Source organism: Pelecanus crispus, chromosome 11 (genome assembly GCF_030463565.1).
Source record: "Pelecanus crispus isolate bPelCri1 chromosome 11, bPelCri1.pri, whole genome shotgun sequence".
Classification (NCBI taxonomy): Eukaryota; Metazoa; Chordata; class Aves; order Pelecaniformes; family Pelecanidae; genus Pelecanus; species Pelecanus crispus.
In genome coordinates this window covers 9,700,525-9,719,289 of record NC_134653.1, presented here as the reverse complement: position 1 = coordinate 9,719,289, position 18,765 = coordinate 9,700,525, and positions in this window count along the sequence as shown.

Genomic DNA, 18,765 nt, shown 5'->3' with positions numbered 1-18,765 from the left:
TGAAATTTGATCCTGTAGACTTGAATCCATGACAGTAGATACCACCGTAAGCACTATAAATCATAGTTGGGTGATTAAGAGGTTATCTTGAATGTGTGTGTGTATCCCTGAAAATCTGTCTGGCCTCATCATGGAGTTGCAATTTTTACTTGTATCCCATTTTTGAAGGGGTTACTGTATTGAAACATACCAGAAGTCCATCTTTTGGCAACCTGTTTCTGTCACTGGATAGTAGGTGATTAAGAGTCATTAGCTGCTGCTTTTGTTACCTGTTATCTGTGTATTTTTGCAAGGAATGGTTTATCAAATCCTGCATTTAGCATTTGAAGTAGACTCAGCAAATGGAGGTAGTGTTTCTCTTCAAAGCCCCATGGTGATTGCTCAGGCATTACTCATTCTGTGCTCTTTGGAAAGGAATGAAACTTTCCATCTTTTATCATGGTTTTTACTGTTTTCCCTTTGAATCCAATGCACTTGTCCTCTCTACACATAACTACAGCCCATTGAAGGAGCTGTGTGAATGTGGAGTGGGAGTTAGTCTTCTGTATCTAAATAGTAAATACATATTTTTCCCCATATCTACTGATTCCACACATACACATACAGCTACCATTTTGCTATTCCATGTTCTAGTTCATTTTTCCCCAGATCCTGGCAATAATTGATTTGGGACTTCTTTTCTCATTTGTTTCCTTCTTCAGACAGTAATTTTCCCTCGTCCCATGATCTATGTTATTGATCTTGTGTGGCCCGCTTCACTCTGGCAAATGTTTCTATTCCAATTCCAGTTGGATTGACTTTGGTTTGCTGGCCAATTTGAGAGCTGGCAAGCTCCTAAGTGACTCCTGGTGTCTGGGTAATACAGTGAAAAGCAAGACTTGGCTGTAATGATTCTGAAGGGGGCTATTTATTAAGGCCACTTGGCGTTCAGAGGATCTTGTACTACTCTCTGACTTTCTAGCCCTCAGGCAAATTAAATTGTTTACTATTGTCAGTCTCCCATAGTTTCCTTTGGCTGGGCTGGGTCCTGGGGACTATTTAAGTAACACAACCTGCCTTGTGTCCTTGGAGCAAGAGCTTAGCCAGAAAATCAGGAAAAACTTCCTGATGGTAACTATATAAAACCATTATGAAATTCTTATGTAAGGCCCATTTGTGCCAATAAAAGATTTCCTACACAAAATATCTGTCCTTTTCTGTTTAAAAAAAAAAAAAAAAAGGTGCTACTGCACTTAGTGGCAGTTGTAGTGATGATGGTGTGGTTGGTCCCTTCCCAGGTTGGCCAGCACTTCAGAGCAGGAATGGGATGAAGCAGTTCTCAGCACACCAGTGAGAACAGCCCTGAGGTTTGGATGAGACACTGAATGGCTCTTGCTTTAACTTCTGCTCCTAAGCTGCCTTTTTGCACCCTGAACTTCCACTTCCTTTTAGTTTACTGGTAGTATGTTCCCCTTACAGACTGGAAAAACTGACTTGGTTTCCCCATCCTGAAGATGTGCGGCTCTGTTAAGGGGAACTGTATCCAATCAACATCATCCCTAAGCAGTTGCAACTTGGGTCCATTGAACTTGTTTGTGTGGGTTTTTTTCAAGGAGAAGCATCAAGATCAAAGTCTGAGAAAAACATTTGATCTTCCAGCTGTAAACAACTACTAAAAGAGAACATATGCTATATTTAATTACCCTCCATTGAGGTGCTTGTATCCGAACTCTGACAAGCTGGTTGAGTTTTTTCCCCTTGTTTGAAGCAATGGGTAGTTAAAGGAGATGGGCGTTGTGAGAAAAGATGTGTGAAGAAGGTAGAGGAGTTGAACAAGTTTCAGTCCTTTAGCCCTTTTTATTTCCTGCTGGAACTACTAGAATGTAGCTGGGACATTGGTTTTGCTTTGGGAGTGTGCCCATAGGTGTTAGGTCTGCCGCTCTTGTACCCACTGGCTGTTCACAAAAACATCATCCAGAAAGCTCTTGTCAGTAAGTCCTTCTTACTGACAGAAGTTTTATTTTATATGTATCCTCTCAACAATAAAACTGACAGATGGTTAAATCTGAACAGTAGCTCTCAATTTTATAGTTAACTATTTATAGTTAATTACCTTGCTTTGCTTCCCTCCATCCCTTCCCCCACACTCATCAAATACTTGAACAAGATGAAAAGGTGACCTGATCACACCAAAACTGCACGGGTTTTGTAGTGAAGATGGAGTCAGGCTGGTCTAGTAGAGCATTTGTGTGTTGAACTATCAGTGCATCAATCCCTGGCCCTAATGGAATTCTCTGTATGCTGAAGTTCACATCTGCTTTTACATTTTAGAGCAGCACCCAGATGTCAAAATTCAGTAGAAAGCAGTGGATTTCTTAGTCATTTGTGTTGAATTATTGAGTCATTACTGTAATGAGGAGTAATTACCTATGTTGCCTTGAAAGGTTGATTCACTGGATAACTGATCAATCTGGAATATTTCCAATATCTAGGCACATTAAAAAAATAGGCAAGCAGATAAAGATCCAACAGAACAAATGTGTTTATCTTTCTCATGAGGAGCCCTGCTGGATTATTCACTGGGTTTGTATGAACCAAATTTACAAGACTCAAGGTCTGACAAATTCTGCCTCAGTGTTTGATACTCTTGAAAAGTGATAGTAAGTAGTTGGGCTAAATTACATCCCTGAAAACCTGTTTTTCTTATTTCCCCCTCTCCCAAGCTTCTTAGGTATGATTTTGTTCCAAAACAATGATGCATAGCCATGAAATGGTTTTGCCCTTTATCACTTCAGCATAGGAGAAGATAAACTGAACAGACCTGTTTATTCATTTTGGAGGAAAAACAAAATTAAAAGGCTTCTGTGTATTGTGGTAATGTAATTCCTAATCAATGACAGTGGGTTTAACAGAGATTTATGGGTTTTTAACTTGTAAGATTAATGGCTACATACATTGATGCTGTCAAAATGACAGTATCATGGTCACGTACTTCATGGAACAGATAGCGACCTCCTGCCAGGCACGTCCTTAAGGAAATGCAATTATTGCTGCCCATTTTACAGTGCTTAACTTTTTTCTCTGGGTAAGCGACAACAGAATGGGTTTTGAGCATAAATTAATCTTTCTAGATGAACTGTTAACCCTTCCTGCCTAGCAGCTAGTTTTATTAAGTCAATGCCTGCATACTGTTTTCTGGGGTGGCCCTGGCAAATAACATAAAGCAGTGCCAGAAGTACCATCTGGAGGCTCTCAGGAGCACCCGGCTCCAACACCCATATGGAGGATCAGATCTGCAATGTGACTGTCTCTTATTGGACTTCACTACTGTAGCGGTCACTGACAGTGCACTTGGCAACACAGCTTTTCCAAATGTATATGTACGCACACAAGCATACACATATATATGCACATATACATACACAAAGCATAGTGGTAAGCTTCTGCATGTGCAACGTACTGCAAGCAGGTAGCTAGCAAATGCAGCTGTGGGGGAATATCTGCTCTAGCTGTGGCTATTCCCAGGACAGCAGAGTTATCATAACTTCTGATTATGTGTGATTACAAGATTATCTGACTGTGTGTGTCCCAAGAGCTGGGTGAGGTGCCAGGTCTGGGATGCAGTCCAGGCTGGGAACTGCCATCAGTGTCACCACTCTGCTGCTGGGCGGCTGAGATGTCCCATGCTTGCTTGTGGATCTCCCACCTTGTACTGGGCTGCCAGACACACCAGTACAGTCTCTTCTTGGGACTGAAAATTTGTTTTTGATAAAATGAATGTGAAATGTGGTGTAGGGACATGCAGAGGTCTTGGTGGAGGCTTAGAAATCCCAACTGACACCTTAAAGGTCAGCAGGAGGACAAGAGGTGTCCAGTGCTGGTCCCAGATCTGGTGCGAACCACCATGCTGTCCTCTGTTTCTGAGCTGGTCTGACCTCATGTTTCTGTTTCTCCTATTGCTGTAACTCCTGAGTACTTAAACTGCAAGTCCATCACTTTGGTTTTAGGCCATTTATTTTGGGGGAATGACCAGGTTCATTTTAGCAGGTGTTAAAGTATTTCCAAATAGCCTGGTAGTGGTTTCAGACAGGCAACAGAAATGTAATGAAAAATAAGACTGTATTAGTCCAGAAGAATTTCCAGCGTGTGTTTCTTGAAACACCTGTAGAACCAATTTTTGAGTATCTGTCTGTATCTCATCAGCAGTCTGTCAATGAGTTCCTATGTTGGGAAGCAGACTCTGCTCCATAGGTAGGTTATCAAAATATTATAACTTACGGGGAAATCTGCTGATAAAACACAGCCAGGTATGTCAGTGATAAGTAACAACACTGGAGTGCATTAAAGGTCCTGAGAAGCCAGGAAACAGTCACTGGTGATTGAGAGACTTAATTCAGCATAATTTCCTGCCTCTTTTTCATGTCTAGGGTACTTATCTCTCAGAAGTTAAATACTTGAGTGTGTGAAGAAAATTGTAGTGTCCTAAAAGGCTTCTGTGGAGGGAAAGAGCTCAAGGGACATGTTCAAGGTTATCTGAGAAGTCTGTGGCAGAGCTGGGAACTGTGACTGGAGACTTAAATCCTGATTGGCACCTTTAAGCTGGTATTCCTTCATCATTTTACATGGAGCAATGCTACAGGGAATTTTCTCCACTGACACTTGCCAAACTTGATGCAGAAAGTGGCTTTTCGCCATGTGAGTTGTTCACACGGTGTAATTACATTACGGTGAAGCATTGGTTCTTGGAATTGAACAAACTTATGTTGTACCCAGTTTGAGTTTTTTCAACAGTAAAAGTGGGAATTGAATACTCTGTCACCTGTTTTTTGATGGTAGGCGGTCCCCTAAGGGCAACTGGTCTTTCTTGTTTGCCTGCCATTTTTACCATTGCTGCGTCTGGCAGGGTGCAGCAGCAGAGGGGGCTACAGCTCTTATTTGATATGAAATAAAGCGCTCTCACATTTTTTTAATGTGTGAGAATTTATAATCACCCTATTAACATTTAGAACTCCAGTTGGTTTCCTTGGCTTTCCTTCTAAGCATAGTGATACTTTAAGATAGCAAGCAACTGTAGGCCTTATTTCTGTGGTTGAATGTTATGTTTGTTCAGGACTTGCAAGGTTGTTCTCCCCCACCACCCCTCCCAGGGATTTCAAGATGGTAGAAACTGCTAAAATGTGTTAATAGCCATGTTGGAAAAGTACACCGTGTCCTGGTCTCCTGGATTTTACAGCCCTGGCTCCATTTTCAGTTGGTAGCCTTCTGTCCATTTGTAACTTCTCTTAGTATTTCATATTCATCTTTCACATGCATTCAGTGCAAAAAGTGTAGCATGAAGTTCTTGGCCTCTCCCTGTTAATGACCTGGTTTGATGTGTATTAAGGCCCTGTCCTCTGGAGCTGGCTGCTTGTTTCAGAGCAGAAGACAGCAACGTAACAAGGCCAGTGTGACCTAAATTGCTGACCTGGATGTTGGTACGTGTTCCCTGGAAATATGCAGATTTCTTGTCCTGAATCTTTAAACCATTGGAAGAAAACCCAGCTTTTCCTCTACAGTTAAGCTACGAAGTCAAGTATTTGCCACAGAAACTTGTCCCACGTGACCAGACGCGGTGCTAGCAGCATCTGGTATTGATGGAGCCACGTTCAACTTGGTACAGCTTTGTCAGTTAACACTGGCTTTAGCACAGCTGTCCCTGCATACAGGGCATACATCATGGTTTCCTGATGGAGGGCAGGGATCTTCTGGAAATCATGCATTGCCTTTAAAGTGGCCGTTTAATGTCAGATCATCTATTTTACAGTAATCCTACAGCAGGTTTCTCCATCAGTGCGGTTCTTAAAGTATTTATAAAAAAAAAAAAATCAAGGTGGTGCTCCTGGGGAGTATCCCCACAGTCCTGGAAAGCAGCTGTCTATCCTAACCCCAGGTCTTGAAGCAAATCTCCATACCTGCTGAGAGGCCAGCCTGGCACGTGAAGCCTTAATAGTGTGCACAGTTCATTATAAACTGTATTCACAAAGCATTAGCGTGCCTGCAGATACCAGCGTGTCCTCTGCCTGACTCTATACTAACTCAGCCTTCAGCTCCTGCTTGTTTATTTATGGGAAGCAAAGCTTGGTTTTAGGAATTTAAAAGGTTTTAGGATTTAAAAAGCTGATCCAGACGAGCTGCTTCCGAAATATCATTTTCATAGAATCATAGAATGCTTTGGGTTGGAAGGGACCTTGAGAGATCATCGAGCCCAACCCCCCTGGATAGATACTCTGATCATCCATTGTTTAGCTGAGAACTCACTGGACATTAGTAGCTCACATTTCTGAGCCCCTGCGTGTTTGAGCTGCGTCACAAACTTCATCAGTGAGCATCGTGTGGCAGGTGGGAATGTGCTAGCACTGACCGAGGAGATGGGGCTTTGCAGGTGCAGGAAACAGCTTTGCTGGGAGGCAAGGTCGGGGTGGTGGCACTTATAACTGGCAAGAGGCTGGTACGCTGGTTTGAGAACCCACGGCAATGTTCATTTCTCCACCTGCTTTCCCCATAATGCGAGAGCTGTGTTTGAGACTGCCAAATTCTCAGGGCTGTGGGTAGGTGTGTGGCTCATGAACTGAAAAGGGTGTCCGATGGCCTGGGGAGGAGGAACGATGGCTGCAAACATGGGAGGAATGTATGGTGGAAACTAGCCACACACTGAGCTTTGCCTGTTAGACAAAGGAAGGCATAGCAAAGTCTTTTAACTCAGAATTTATTAGTTTGTTTTCCAGAAAATTACAAGAAAATGTATGCAATGTATATTTTAAATGCTTGGTCTCTTGTGAGCACGCGAAGATGAGTTTTGTTGAATCTATTTAGTAGTTAATACATTCATCTCCTGGAACATTTAAAGCTTTAAAACCTGGTATCAGACATCGTAAATGCTAGGATAGAAGCAGGAAAACTGGTTTATTTTCAAGCCCAACTTGCAATTTCATCTTGGAAAGGAGTTATTCACCTCAACGTATTCAACACAGAAAAGGAGAAAGATCTGTTCTTAGTGATAATGCAATACAGCCCTAGTTCCCTTGCAAGCATAAAAGCCCAGATGTTAGCAGACATTAAAATAATAATTGGTGTAAACACTGAGCCCTTTCACAGGGAATGTGTAGAGTAAAGGATGGTTTGTCTGAATTTTTTTTCTGCAAGGTCTTGTATTGTCTGTTGTCCAGTGGCAGCTACAAAATTAAGGCCATGATTACCTCCTCACCATGCTGATGCCCTGCAGCAGCGCCTGGGAGGGCCCTGCACCTTCGTGCTTGAGGGTCGCATCAAAGGAGCACCCAGAGATTTGAAGCAGGTCTGGACCCACACCAGTTTGTAGGTTACATGGGTGCATGTGCTGATTCTGAAAAAAAGAGGGGGTTTGGCAGTCTGCTGCACAAAGAAAAAGTGCTGGTGTGTTAGGACAGGGGCATGCATTTCAGAAGCTCATAAACCTGAGGTGAGCAACCTATAAAGGGCAGATAGGGGAGACAATCCATTATATGAAGTTTTTATATACTTTTTGGCATGAAAGAAGCATTAAAATTCTCCAGCTGTCTCTCAGTCTAGCCATTATATATGACTGATTTCCTAGGGGCACCCAACCATGAGTGGGGCTGGAGAAGCAATTTCCCTTCACAATTAGGTTTATGAACGTTTTTGGTAGAGTGGGAGCACCATCACACCCAGACTGGGAGGCAAATCTTTGCTGAGTGAGCAGTATTTCCACCCTGTCTGAACCTGACAGGAGGGAATCTCACCCAGTTTTGGGGTTTTTCTTGAAAAGCCCTGGACATGTGGTACAGATCAAATCTTCCACTGATGTTCCTGAGTCTTTAAGACTTGCTTGGGGAGAAAATGCCAAGAGTTTTCAATTTGCAGTTGGATCGGAAAGCAAACCCATCTTGAGTTGGGCTTGCCTTTGTGGTGAGTGTTAAGTGCAGCACTTTGCCTGGTGGTGCTCACCTGTACAGGGCAACAAACTGCTGCTACAACTGTAGTCCCGCTTAGCTCTGCTGGAGTTTATCCATGGGCTCCGATGGTAACAGAGCTGGTGATGTCTTGGTCTTCAGAAACCTGATCCTGGGTCTCTGCAGGCAGGTCCCATGCTGCTGAAGGGGGCCACAGCGGGGGTGGTGGTGGGCGGCATCTTCCATTATGTGGAGCTTCCTCTCGCTGATATAAATCAAAGAACTCTAAGTGGACACAACTAGGGATGACTCGCTGCAGAGAAAAATAACTTGTCCTCATATATCTCCCCAAGACTTTAACAGGCAGGTAAAGCTGATGACACACCTAGCTGTAAAAAAAAAAAAAGGGGGGGGGGGGGAGTCTGATATTTCTGCCCTGCTTTATGGAGTTCAAAACAATAACTAGTGCAGAGAGGCCTGAGTGGAGAATGGTTTGGTTTTGCTTAATGTACATTAACAGCGCTGATTAGTTGTCATCTCTGCCATTGCCTTTACGTGCTAGATTGTGCCTGAATCTGAGCTCAGGGGGTACCTTGCAGTGTGTCGGCTTGGCGCAATGCAGTAATTGTACCGTTTGGCAGACATGGGGTGGTTACCGAAAGAGTGCTAGTTTCTCTCTCTTTATTAAGTGATGCAGTTAATGTCTGTGATTATACACAGAGCCTTAACGTTAATGTGCCGGTGTGCTTTTCGCGCAGGAGGTGGTGTGCCATGCAGGCAGCTCCCTCTGCTTTGGGAGAGGAGTGGGGAGGGGGGCCACGGCCGCGGGAGGCTGTGCCGCTGGTCATGAGCCTCGGTGGGTGCAGAGGGAGGAGACGTGCTCGTACCGCCTCTCTCGCTCCCCGGCAGGTACGGGCAGTGCTGCTGGTGTGCAGGCTTGGGCTGCCTTTGCTTGGGGCTGGTGGTGTGGGCATGGAGTCCGTTAGCAGCAACGTGCAGAGACAGGGAATCAAGGCACACTCACATGCACCTTTTTGTTATGGTAGTCTCCAAAACTGCTGTCCCTTCCCGAGGTTTCTTCTGGCCTTGAGAAGAGCAAAGCCTTTCCTGGCACATCTCCTGCTGACTGTCACTTCAGGGAGACTTACGGGTGTTTGATCCCAAACATTCTTCTTTTGGCACACGTTTCAGTTCAGATTATTTTTATTTTTATAGTTAATAACACAGAATAGCGAAACACCAAAACTACAAGGGAAGAAAGGGCTTCTTTGAACTGTTGGCTGCAGGGTGCTCCACTATGGGACAGGTTTTGCTGGACAGAAGTAGATGTGCCTCAATGGCTTCCCTGAGCTCCTGCTGCCTATGCTGGCTGAGCGGCTGCGGCACCTGGCGCTGCTGTGGAGGTCCCAGGCCAGGACAACAGAGCTGAGGAGAGTTTTACATTGATTTTTCCCCCTTTTTGGCTGGGTGCTGGGGTTGCTCGCTCAGTGATTGTTCCAGCAGGGACCCCACCCAAATGCATGCCTGACTGATGGCCCTGTCCAATGCCTACTGAACAGCCTTTCCTGGACAGGACAGGTCTGTGGCAGTTGCCAGAAGCTGCCATACACTGTTGCTGGTTGTGGAGCTGTTCCCAAGAGAAAGCTGCTGACAACTCTCAATTCAGACAAACCTCCTGCACAGAGGACACTGAGAAGGGGCTGGTCAGGCACTGAAGGACCATAGCTGTGTGAGTAGAGTACAGACTCTATCGCTCACCTTCCAGAGCTCCAGGTGAGGTGTTTTTAACATACCTGCTCTTCTCTGGGATGTCTGTTTTCCGACACATTTGTGTTGGGCCTTTGGGTCTAGGGCATTTAATGGGCTGACCCCCTGCCAGCCCAGGAGGGACCAGAGGACTTTGTCTCAAGTGGGATGCAGGAAACTGAGCAAGCGTTGGTGCCCCTTCACAGGGGCAGAGCTGGCCGATGTGAACTGGCAAAGTGGAAGGAGCATAGTGGTGAACATGGAGTAGAAATCCCATGGTAACCCTGGGAGGCCCTGTAAAGCGAGAGCTTGAAATCTTGAGTTGTGCGAGGATATTTATTTGATAACAGGTGATGTAACTATTTCCAGCGTTGTCCAAAGCAGAGACTGGCTATGCCTGTGCATACCTGGAGTCTGGGGAGCATGGGCTGGTTCAGACAGAAGGGAAGAAAATGATGCTAAAGTCAGAATAAAGATGAATAAATAAATAAATGAACAGGACACCTGCTTTGCTAAGCAGCAAAAGGAACAGCAGCAGAAAATACCAGACTCCAATCTTAGGACTGTCTGGTTAACTCCAGCAGTTTTATTCATTATAATTACACCTATTGATTCTTCAACTCATTCATTGCTATAGCTACCAACCAGCGGTAGCACAGGTAACGGCCTTGGTGCAGAGGCAGGGCCCTGCTGAGCGCTGTAGCATCCCAGCGGCTTGCAGGGCGCAGCTTGCAGAGGGAGGGAAGCTGCTGAGATGCCTCCAGGTGCTGTGTGGACACATATGGAAGCAGCACTGTCCTTTGTGGTGCTTTTCTACCTGCTCTGGCCCTGGTTAAGAAAATACTCTCCAAGCCGCTCTCTGGCCGAGGCAGGTTGAGGCAGCCCCTGAAGGAGAGCTCCTTCTGCGCAGTCTGCATCGCCCTCAGTCTCTGTGGGGATCTGGTAGGACCCCTCTGAGTTGGTGATCCAGAGGAACACTGGCCTTTCTGCTGCTCTGGACCATGGTGGCCTAATTCTTGCCTTTGTGCCTGGATTTCTCTGATGCTTTTGAGATTTAAATTTCTTTTATTTATATTAATGTACTCCTGTATTAGGTGACAGCATAGCAAAATAGCCACTGCATCTGCCCATGGATTCCCCTGTGCCGTTTCTCAGTTTTCCCCACTTTGATAATTCCTAAGTTGAATTAAACTGCAAATTTCATCCCTTCCCTGTTCATTCTCCTCTCTGAATCACTGGTGCAGTTGCTCACACAGAGCGTGATGGGTTTACATGTTAAGCAGGTCTCTTCTTCAGCTAATCTGCAGATGCGTATCTTCACCCTGCAAGCACTGCTACCCTCTCAGTGCTCGCAGATGCAAGCACAAAGCGCCGTTCTCCTCTTTGGTGTACGCCAGGTTTGGCTGTGAGTGGTGAATTGGCAGGCATGAGCCTTCCCGCATGCAGCTGGCAAGCTTCAGTGCTGTTGATTGCTGGAGTTTTACACGTACGCACTCCTGGAAAAGGTCACACCAGTGCAATATTGGCTTAAATGAAAATTGGTTTATTATGCACGTGGCTCTTCCTGCAGGCAGCTGATTAAGCAGCCAGCTGTGGCCAGATGTCTGCCAGAGATCCTCTGGGATGCATGCAACTTCAGAAGACTGTTTGGATGACTTGTAGTTGAGCTTACTTGTTGGCTCAGTCAGACTTTTTATCGCAGTCGGGCAAAGTGCTTCTCACCAGCGTGTGCAGGGTTGCTTGTCGTTCACGCCGCGGGTGTGCGGAGCATCAGAAGGGGAGGAACCACCTCTGGTTCGCTTGTCTGAGTGCTGGAGTGCATGGGCTGTGCTGGGCGCTGAAGTGGACTCCTATTTCAAATGTTTTTACCTGGATATATTGGAAGCAAAAGCTATGAGAAGTACCTTGGTTCTCTTTACTTAGTCTGTACTTTTCTGGCTTAAGTCAGGTGTAATTTATACAGGGTATAGAATTAGCTTTCAGCTAATTTTTCCCCACATAACCTCTGTTATTCTGATAAATAACAACAGATGCTACTTTCAAGAGACTGTTTGATCAGAAAGATGTAGATGTGATTCATCTGACATCTACAATTTAAAATAAAAATTGTAACATCTTCTGGTCTTGGTTTCTGCAGACCAGGGCTCTGTATGGTGCTCTGTGCTTTCCAGTTTAGAGACAAGCGGGTGCTGCTCATAGCAGCACCTCCCCAGACTTCCCCACTTCTCCCCAACATGAAGACACGTCACGTAGGAAACTCGTGCGGTGTCCCTGCCAGGCGGTGGCCAGACAGGGGGACATGGTGCGTACAAGCCCGGCAGCTCTGCAACCAACGGAGAAGCCCTGCCTGGCTCTGGGCAGGGGGACGGGGTGAGAAGGGAAAGGGGCTGCGAATGGGGTGTACTGGGGCTGTGCGGGCGATGGGAGGAGGAGGAGGAGGAGGGCTGGAGAGCAGGCAGCTGTGGGTGAGCCCAAGGGCCAGCCTGGGACAGGAACAAGGCTGGTAGCTCACAGCAGGAGCTGCTGGGTGAGCCGGAGAATTTTGCATGTTATGGTTCAACATCACCCATGTGGACTTTTTGTCTTAAACACAAGCAAAGCATTTATCTAACGCTGGTCAACCCCTGTTCAGTAGGGTCTGTTTAGGATTCACAGCATGACACGGGAGGTTGGGTTGTTTCTGTTTAAATTGAGCCCCACAGCGATAGAGCTAAAAGATGAGGTAATATGAACTATCCCTCTGCTACTGCGCCTGTGTTATTGGTCATAATTACCCCTTCCTTGAAACTGCCTGCAGTTCAGTTAGGTTGCTTTCTGTGGAACTCCTAAGTAGATAAAAGAAAGAAAAAGGAGGAAAAACTCCACAGTGCTCTTTTTCTTCATTAAAGGATTGGGGGGAGGGGCTGTCCCTTAAGCAGATATAGAAGAAAATTAACGAAAGGAATCTGCTAAGGGCCATTTTAAGCCACATTTGCTAAAATGCATGATTTGGCTTAGTTGCATCCCTGCGTGATTTTAGTGTCATGTGTGGTCCCAAGTTACCTCAATACCCGAGATGTGTGGTAGACAGCCAGAGGCTCTGATGGATTTCCTCAAGAACACAACATCTCAGATTTGGACTTTTATTTTACTTTTTTATCCCAGAAAGACAGCAGCGCTGAAGGTCTGTACCTGCAGGACAGAAACCTGTGAAAGCTCAGTCCAGCAGAATCAGTTACATTTACGAAGATGACTGTGACGAATAGAAGGTACTGCTGGAAACTGCTGCCCATCACCGGGTTTATAGCGACATTTAGTTCACAAGGTTGAATGTTTCTAATCCTGTTGCTGGAAAGCCTGGCTGTCCTGAGGCTGGGCTGCAAACTCCATTATAAAATCCAGCAGGGAAAAGTCTCGACTCATTTAAATTCTGTACCCTTTTTCTAAGCCTTTTTCCAAGTGGGCAGCATGGCTGGTGGAGGCAGGGCTTGTTGGCCCTCACTTGCGCAACGAAGGCAGCGACTTGGGGCCATGGCACGTGGCACTCCTCTGCTGCGCTTCGGGCACTTCCAGCGGCTGAGGTGAATTTCTCTGTGCTGGTCGGGTTGAGTGGCTGTTGGGGAGCTGTCTACACAACAGGCACCTCCATCTCACAAGGTGAACTCCACCTGTGAGGCAGATCTGTGGGGATGGTGAGGGGACTGGGCACTTGTCCTGTGGCTGGGCTGTGAGGGCGGGAGCCACTGGTGTTTTGAGCCACAGAAGCTGATCCATCTTGTGACACTAACGCTTTGCTGCTTTTTGTTTGGGGATGTGAAGGCCATCGTTCATCTGCAGTGCTGTGCCCATAACTGGGGTCGCTGCCCCATTAGGAGTTGGGCTCCAGTGGCAGGACCTGTCCTGGGGTCTCTCTCCTTGCCATGGCGAGGACAGCATTATAGGGTGCCTCTCTCTGCTCCAGGTAATTTTATTGTCTTTCCCATGACCCATTTCCAAGGCTGACCTGCACCTGATGGACCTCCTGGAGCACTAGGCTGTCTGCCTGGATGCCGTATGCCCCTGCAAAGTCCGCAGGCCAGGGGCTGTTTCATTATGCTGCCGTACAGCACCAGCCAACGTGAGGTGCCGCACTCAGCTGAAGGTCTTTGGTACTGCTGTGTTACAGCGAATTAATCATCTGACTATAATATTCAATATCATACTTTTTTGCCTGTGGTTCATCTTGTCCATTTAGTCTGCTAAAAGAAGGTGGTGAGTGAGAAATAGGTGGAGCAGGGTTTCTAGCCTGTTGGTAAGGCAGGAAAACATGAGCGTTTAAATTTTTTTTTGACACAATTTTGTAATTGTAATAAATATTTATGTGACTTTGGTCCAGTATAGCAAGCTAATAGTAAATTCATTTGTGATGCCTATTTATTACAAAAGGCTGGAGCCTTTCAACCCCCTTGTTGTGTCTGGCAACTGCTGGGAATTAATTGCATGCTGTCAGAAAGGCAGATCTGACAAATCCAGCCCCAGCCTGCTAATAGTGGGATTATTATTTAACAGTTCAAGACTGTGAAGCTGCTTTTTATTCTACTCTGCTTGGTGGATTTAAAGAGGTTTTTAAAGAACTGAACAGCTGAGGCAGAAGTCAGTGTGAGTTCAATGGAGAATGCATTAGCAGTGGTCCCCTGTCTGCAGCATCCTCAGCGAGTGCTGCTGAGTTAATTGTGGCTGCACACAGGAATCGCTTTGAACAGCTCATGGCTCTTACGGCTCTCGTGCTGGCCATCTCCCTCGAAGCAGCCCCAGTGGGGTGAACAAATTTGGGGGCCACATCTGCTGTCCTTCAAGCTGAGTTAGGGACCTGCTGAGCTGCCTAGGAGGTGCAGGGGGACAGCGCAGGTTAGGGTTGTGGGACTGCCAGCTCCGAGGATGCACGGTCCCAGTCCGTCTTGCTGCCTGCCTCGTCTCATCATAATCCTGTCCGCTGAGCTCCATTTAAAATCAGTGGAGAGATCTGGGCTGCTGGAAAGGCTGTCACAGAGCCTCCCTGCTTTGGTAGTTAGAGACTGTCTTCTAACTTCCAGGGTAAATTTAGCCAAGGAGAGTTCATAACCACTTATTCTTGTTCCAGCACTGTTTCTTTATCAAGCTCTTCTCTAACTGCTGCTATTTATCCCTTGCGAGAGAGAGAGAGATGCATATGGCACATGAAGTCTTGCAAAATGCAATTAATACTATGCTGTATCTTTAGAAATGTCTATGATTTAATTCTGAAATTTTTCTCAGCTGCTTTCTGTTGGTGACTCATCATCATTCAAGCCCAGCTGGCACAACTGGCTTCTCAGTTGTTTCTGACTACTGAGATTTTATAGCAAATGTATCGTTACAGGCAGACAAGTGGAAGGCCGTGTGTTTTTTACTATTGAATTAATCCCATTTTTATCACTTGAATCTTCAAGGTCATCTGGTTCTTACATGAAATACCTTTCCTTCAGTCCTCCGCCAGCAGCATAATGCTTTTTTTAATAATCTGTACGCTTCATCAGTACTTTTCATGCTGCAGCTGTTAATGAAAGTACTGAGACAGGCAGATCACAGGCTCCCTCCATAAGGAACAACTCTGATAAGCTCCATCAAATCTGACACTGCCCCTTTCAGCAGTGCCCCTTTCCCCCTCATTTGTGTCTCTCTGATGCTGTCCTTTAAGGTCTGTGCCCAAGCCTTTCACACCAGGGAGATCCGAGGAGCAGGTCTGGCATTGCCTGGGTCGCCCTCTCCTCTCGTGTGTTTATCCCTACATTTCTTGACCTCTAAGACACTGGGATTTTCTGATCAGTTCCTTCTCTACTCCACACTCTGCTTTCTTTTAATAATTTTTTAATACTCTTTTAATGTCCCATTACTTCTCCAGAGAAGCTAGGAGCTTGATCCCACAAGGTTTTACATTTGACTAGGGTATGAATTCTGCATAGTGTTAGTATTTTTCATTTGAGGAGATATTGGGCTTCTTCCACGTGCAGTACCCTGAGGTCCTGAATCCACTTTCTATCTGTAGTATTTTGTATTTTCTCATCATAGGTTGGTTTTTTTTTTTTTTTTTTTTGCACTTTCTATTTCTGGCAACAGAATATATTTATCATGTTCCGATATTTAACAATATATAGATCTGTTAATGCAGTGTTTCATGAGGGATCCTTATCTCTGCAACAGAGTGAAATACCCTACAGGAACATGTGAAATCCAAAATGTTTGGGACCAGCTGTTGGAGCTGGAGCTCTGGATGCTCATCTCCAGGCAGGCATTCTGCTGGAATTCTGGTCCCCTTCTGTCTTTGCAAAATGAGAGGACTTGCAAAGACTGAAGGGAACCAGCCTGTAAAACATGCGGACCCTGTGCATCCACAGGGAGAGTGGATTGGGAGGATTTCCTTTTTAATGGCTCATTTTGTTCTCAAATTTGAATCAAACTGCCATTTGTCCCATTTGCCCTGGCTCCTGTGACCGAGTAGAGCCTATTTGCAGGGACGCTTATGCCATTAATTCTGTCATTGATCGATGGTGGGGAATTAGGGTTACATGTTTTGCTCTCCTGGGCCTGACTGTCTGGGTATCTCATCGCTGGCAACGTCCAGGGGAAGCAGCCTGATTTCCTGGCGCCACACCCGCTTTGGACAGATGTAAATTGTCTCAGGTCCAACTTCCCATTGGTATTAGGGATAGGGATTCATTGACTTTAACAGCTAAACTTAACTTGCAACAGCTGGGACTTTGGTTCAAAATGAAGAATTGGGCCAGTAATAATTCATACATCTTATATTTCAGATTTTTTTTTTTCCAACAAATGAATGAACACCCATAATCCAAGGCCATGTTTTACTGAGTAATGGTTGCCAAGGACTGGTCTTATTTGTACTATATCCTAAGTACAAATCAAAAGTATATCCTAAGAATCTATAAATCAAACAATAGCTCCAAACACAGTAGTAAGTTATGCACCATCTCATAATTTATTATAATACAAACAAGTTTGTCAAACACAATATATTGTCTACTTATGAAAATATCAATATTCACAATTTAAATAGGTGATAGGTCCCATAATTTTATATACCAGCAACTCATCTAAAAAGTATTTTGTTCCTAGCTGTGGTCTTCAAGGACATATACCTGTAAGTAATTGTAAAATTGTCCATTCACAGCTTATTTTTTCTAATTGCAGATATTTGAAATATAAATTAAATAGAGTACAAAAGACCATCTCCACAACAAAGATGGTTTTGTCTCCAGAATACTTTTTCCCTAAATAATGACACTATATGTGCTTGGTTAAGTTTTCACTATTGGAAAATTAGGAGGTACAAATAATACAGCAAGACATTGGCTAGTTAGCAACAGTCATTGCAAGATGCTTCACACAACCAAAAATAAGGCAAGTATTATCAACAGCAGCTCCCATATGGCAGACTAAAAAGTCAAGGCTTTATTTTGCAAACTGGACTCTAAGAAGGCTTCAAATGTCTGTTAACAAGATACAGCTTGATCCAAAGCCCTCCTAAACTGATGGGGATTGGAAAAACCAACCACAAAACTCACAGGCAACTTTCCCTTTGACTTCAAGGGGCTTTGGAAGTAAGCTCTTAAAGCCCTATATTATCAGAAATGAAATGACCCATTCACTGTACGTGAAAATTGCACCTTGTCATTTCTAAAATGATATGGAAAAGGGTTGTGAGCTTTTTTCAAATGAAGTTACAACAATTTAATGGGTTATTTTTAGTGGGAAATAAAATACGCAGAAAGATTTTGGTTTTTAAATATGGTAATTTACAAAAATACATCATCAGGACAGGAAAAATCAGATGACACTGCTAGTTTGCAGGATAAACATTGTTACAAAAACTAATAAATCACACCATGTGAATGGCAGCATATGCCATGCACTTAATTGATTTTTTTTTTTAAATAAATAAAAGCCCTAAACACTTACTATTTTCTGTAAGTTTACTATTATATTAAGTAGAATAGTGAATTTCTTGTATAAATAATTCTTTCAATAGATACATTCTCAAAAATGAACTACTTATCTATATAGATATTGCACTTCAGACTCATTCACAGGTAACTCAGACAAGCATTCGTCATAACAAATTTAGAATAAAAATAAGTTATAAATACAGTGTTTTCCCAAAATGAAACATACAGTACCTTTTTCATAAGGTAACTTTGGTTACTATCAACTGACAAAGACCAGAGAGAGGTTTCTGAGAGGAGGGTAGAAGGCATGGCCACAAAACTTAATTTCTGTAAAACACTGGTAAAGGAAGCAGTAATTTTAACCTTGCTGTGACAAATACAGTAAGGCTGAGCATCCCTTTCACGCTTTATTATTGCAAGTAAGTGTGAAGTTTTGTTGAGATCACAAGGACGAACAGCCTACAGGATGAGGGGGCTCTTCATTTTCCTTTGAATCTGGGGAGATTTAGGTGGGTAGCATCCCCTTAGTAGGTGAGGGTGGGAAAGATCAGCTTTCGCTCTCAGCTCCTCCTTTGCCCAGACGTGCCCCTCTCCTTGCTCTAACCAGTATGGTCCATGGGGTGCTCCAGCACCTCATAGAGAAGCGCCCAGCAGCTCTTGCTGCCGGCTAGATCTTGCAGCCCAACAGCTCTGCTGGTGGGAGAGGACCAGGTGGTGCGTGCTCACTGGGCATCCCACCTCTGCTGCTCCTGACCAACCTGAGTAGCCTCAATCTCTCCTGAGAAAGCCCCTCCATGCATGACCAGCCTTTGCCTGGGCTTCTGGTCTTCATGGCTTGTGCCTTCTGCTGCCATTCCCTCCTGGGAAAGGCATGCTCAGATTCGGTGTGGGTTTTGCTCTTGTAGGACACCAGTACGAGTCGGTATGCAAATGCAACCTTTGTGACAGAAGGGAACCAGGCTGTTGTCCTTAGCAGGACTTGTGCAGACTTGGCATTTCTTAGGGGAAATGCACCAAAGCTGAGCCATCCATGGGTTTGAGAGAGATGTTTTCCGCTCTCAGGTCCCACCAAAGCGGGATTGACTGGATGCCTTCTCAGGGGACCTTGCTATGTTAGGTCACCATGAGCTCCCCGCTGGCAATGGAGATGGGCACAGGCACAAACGCAGTGC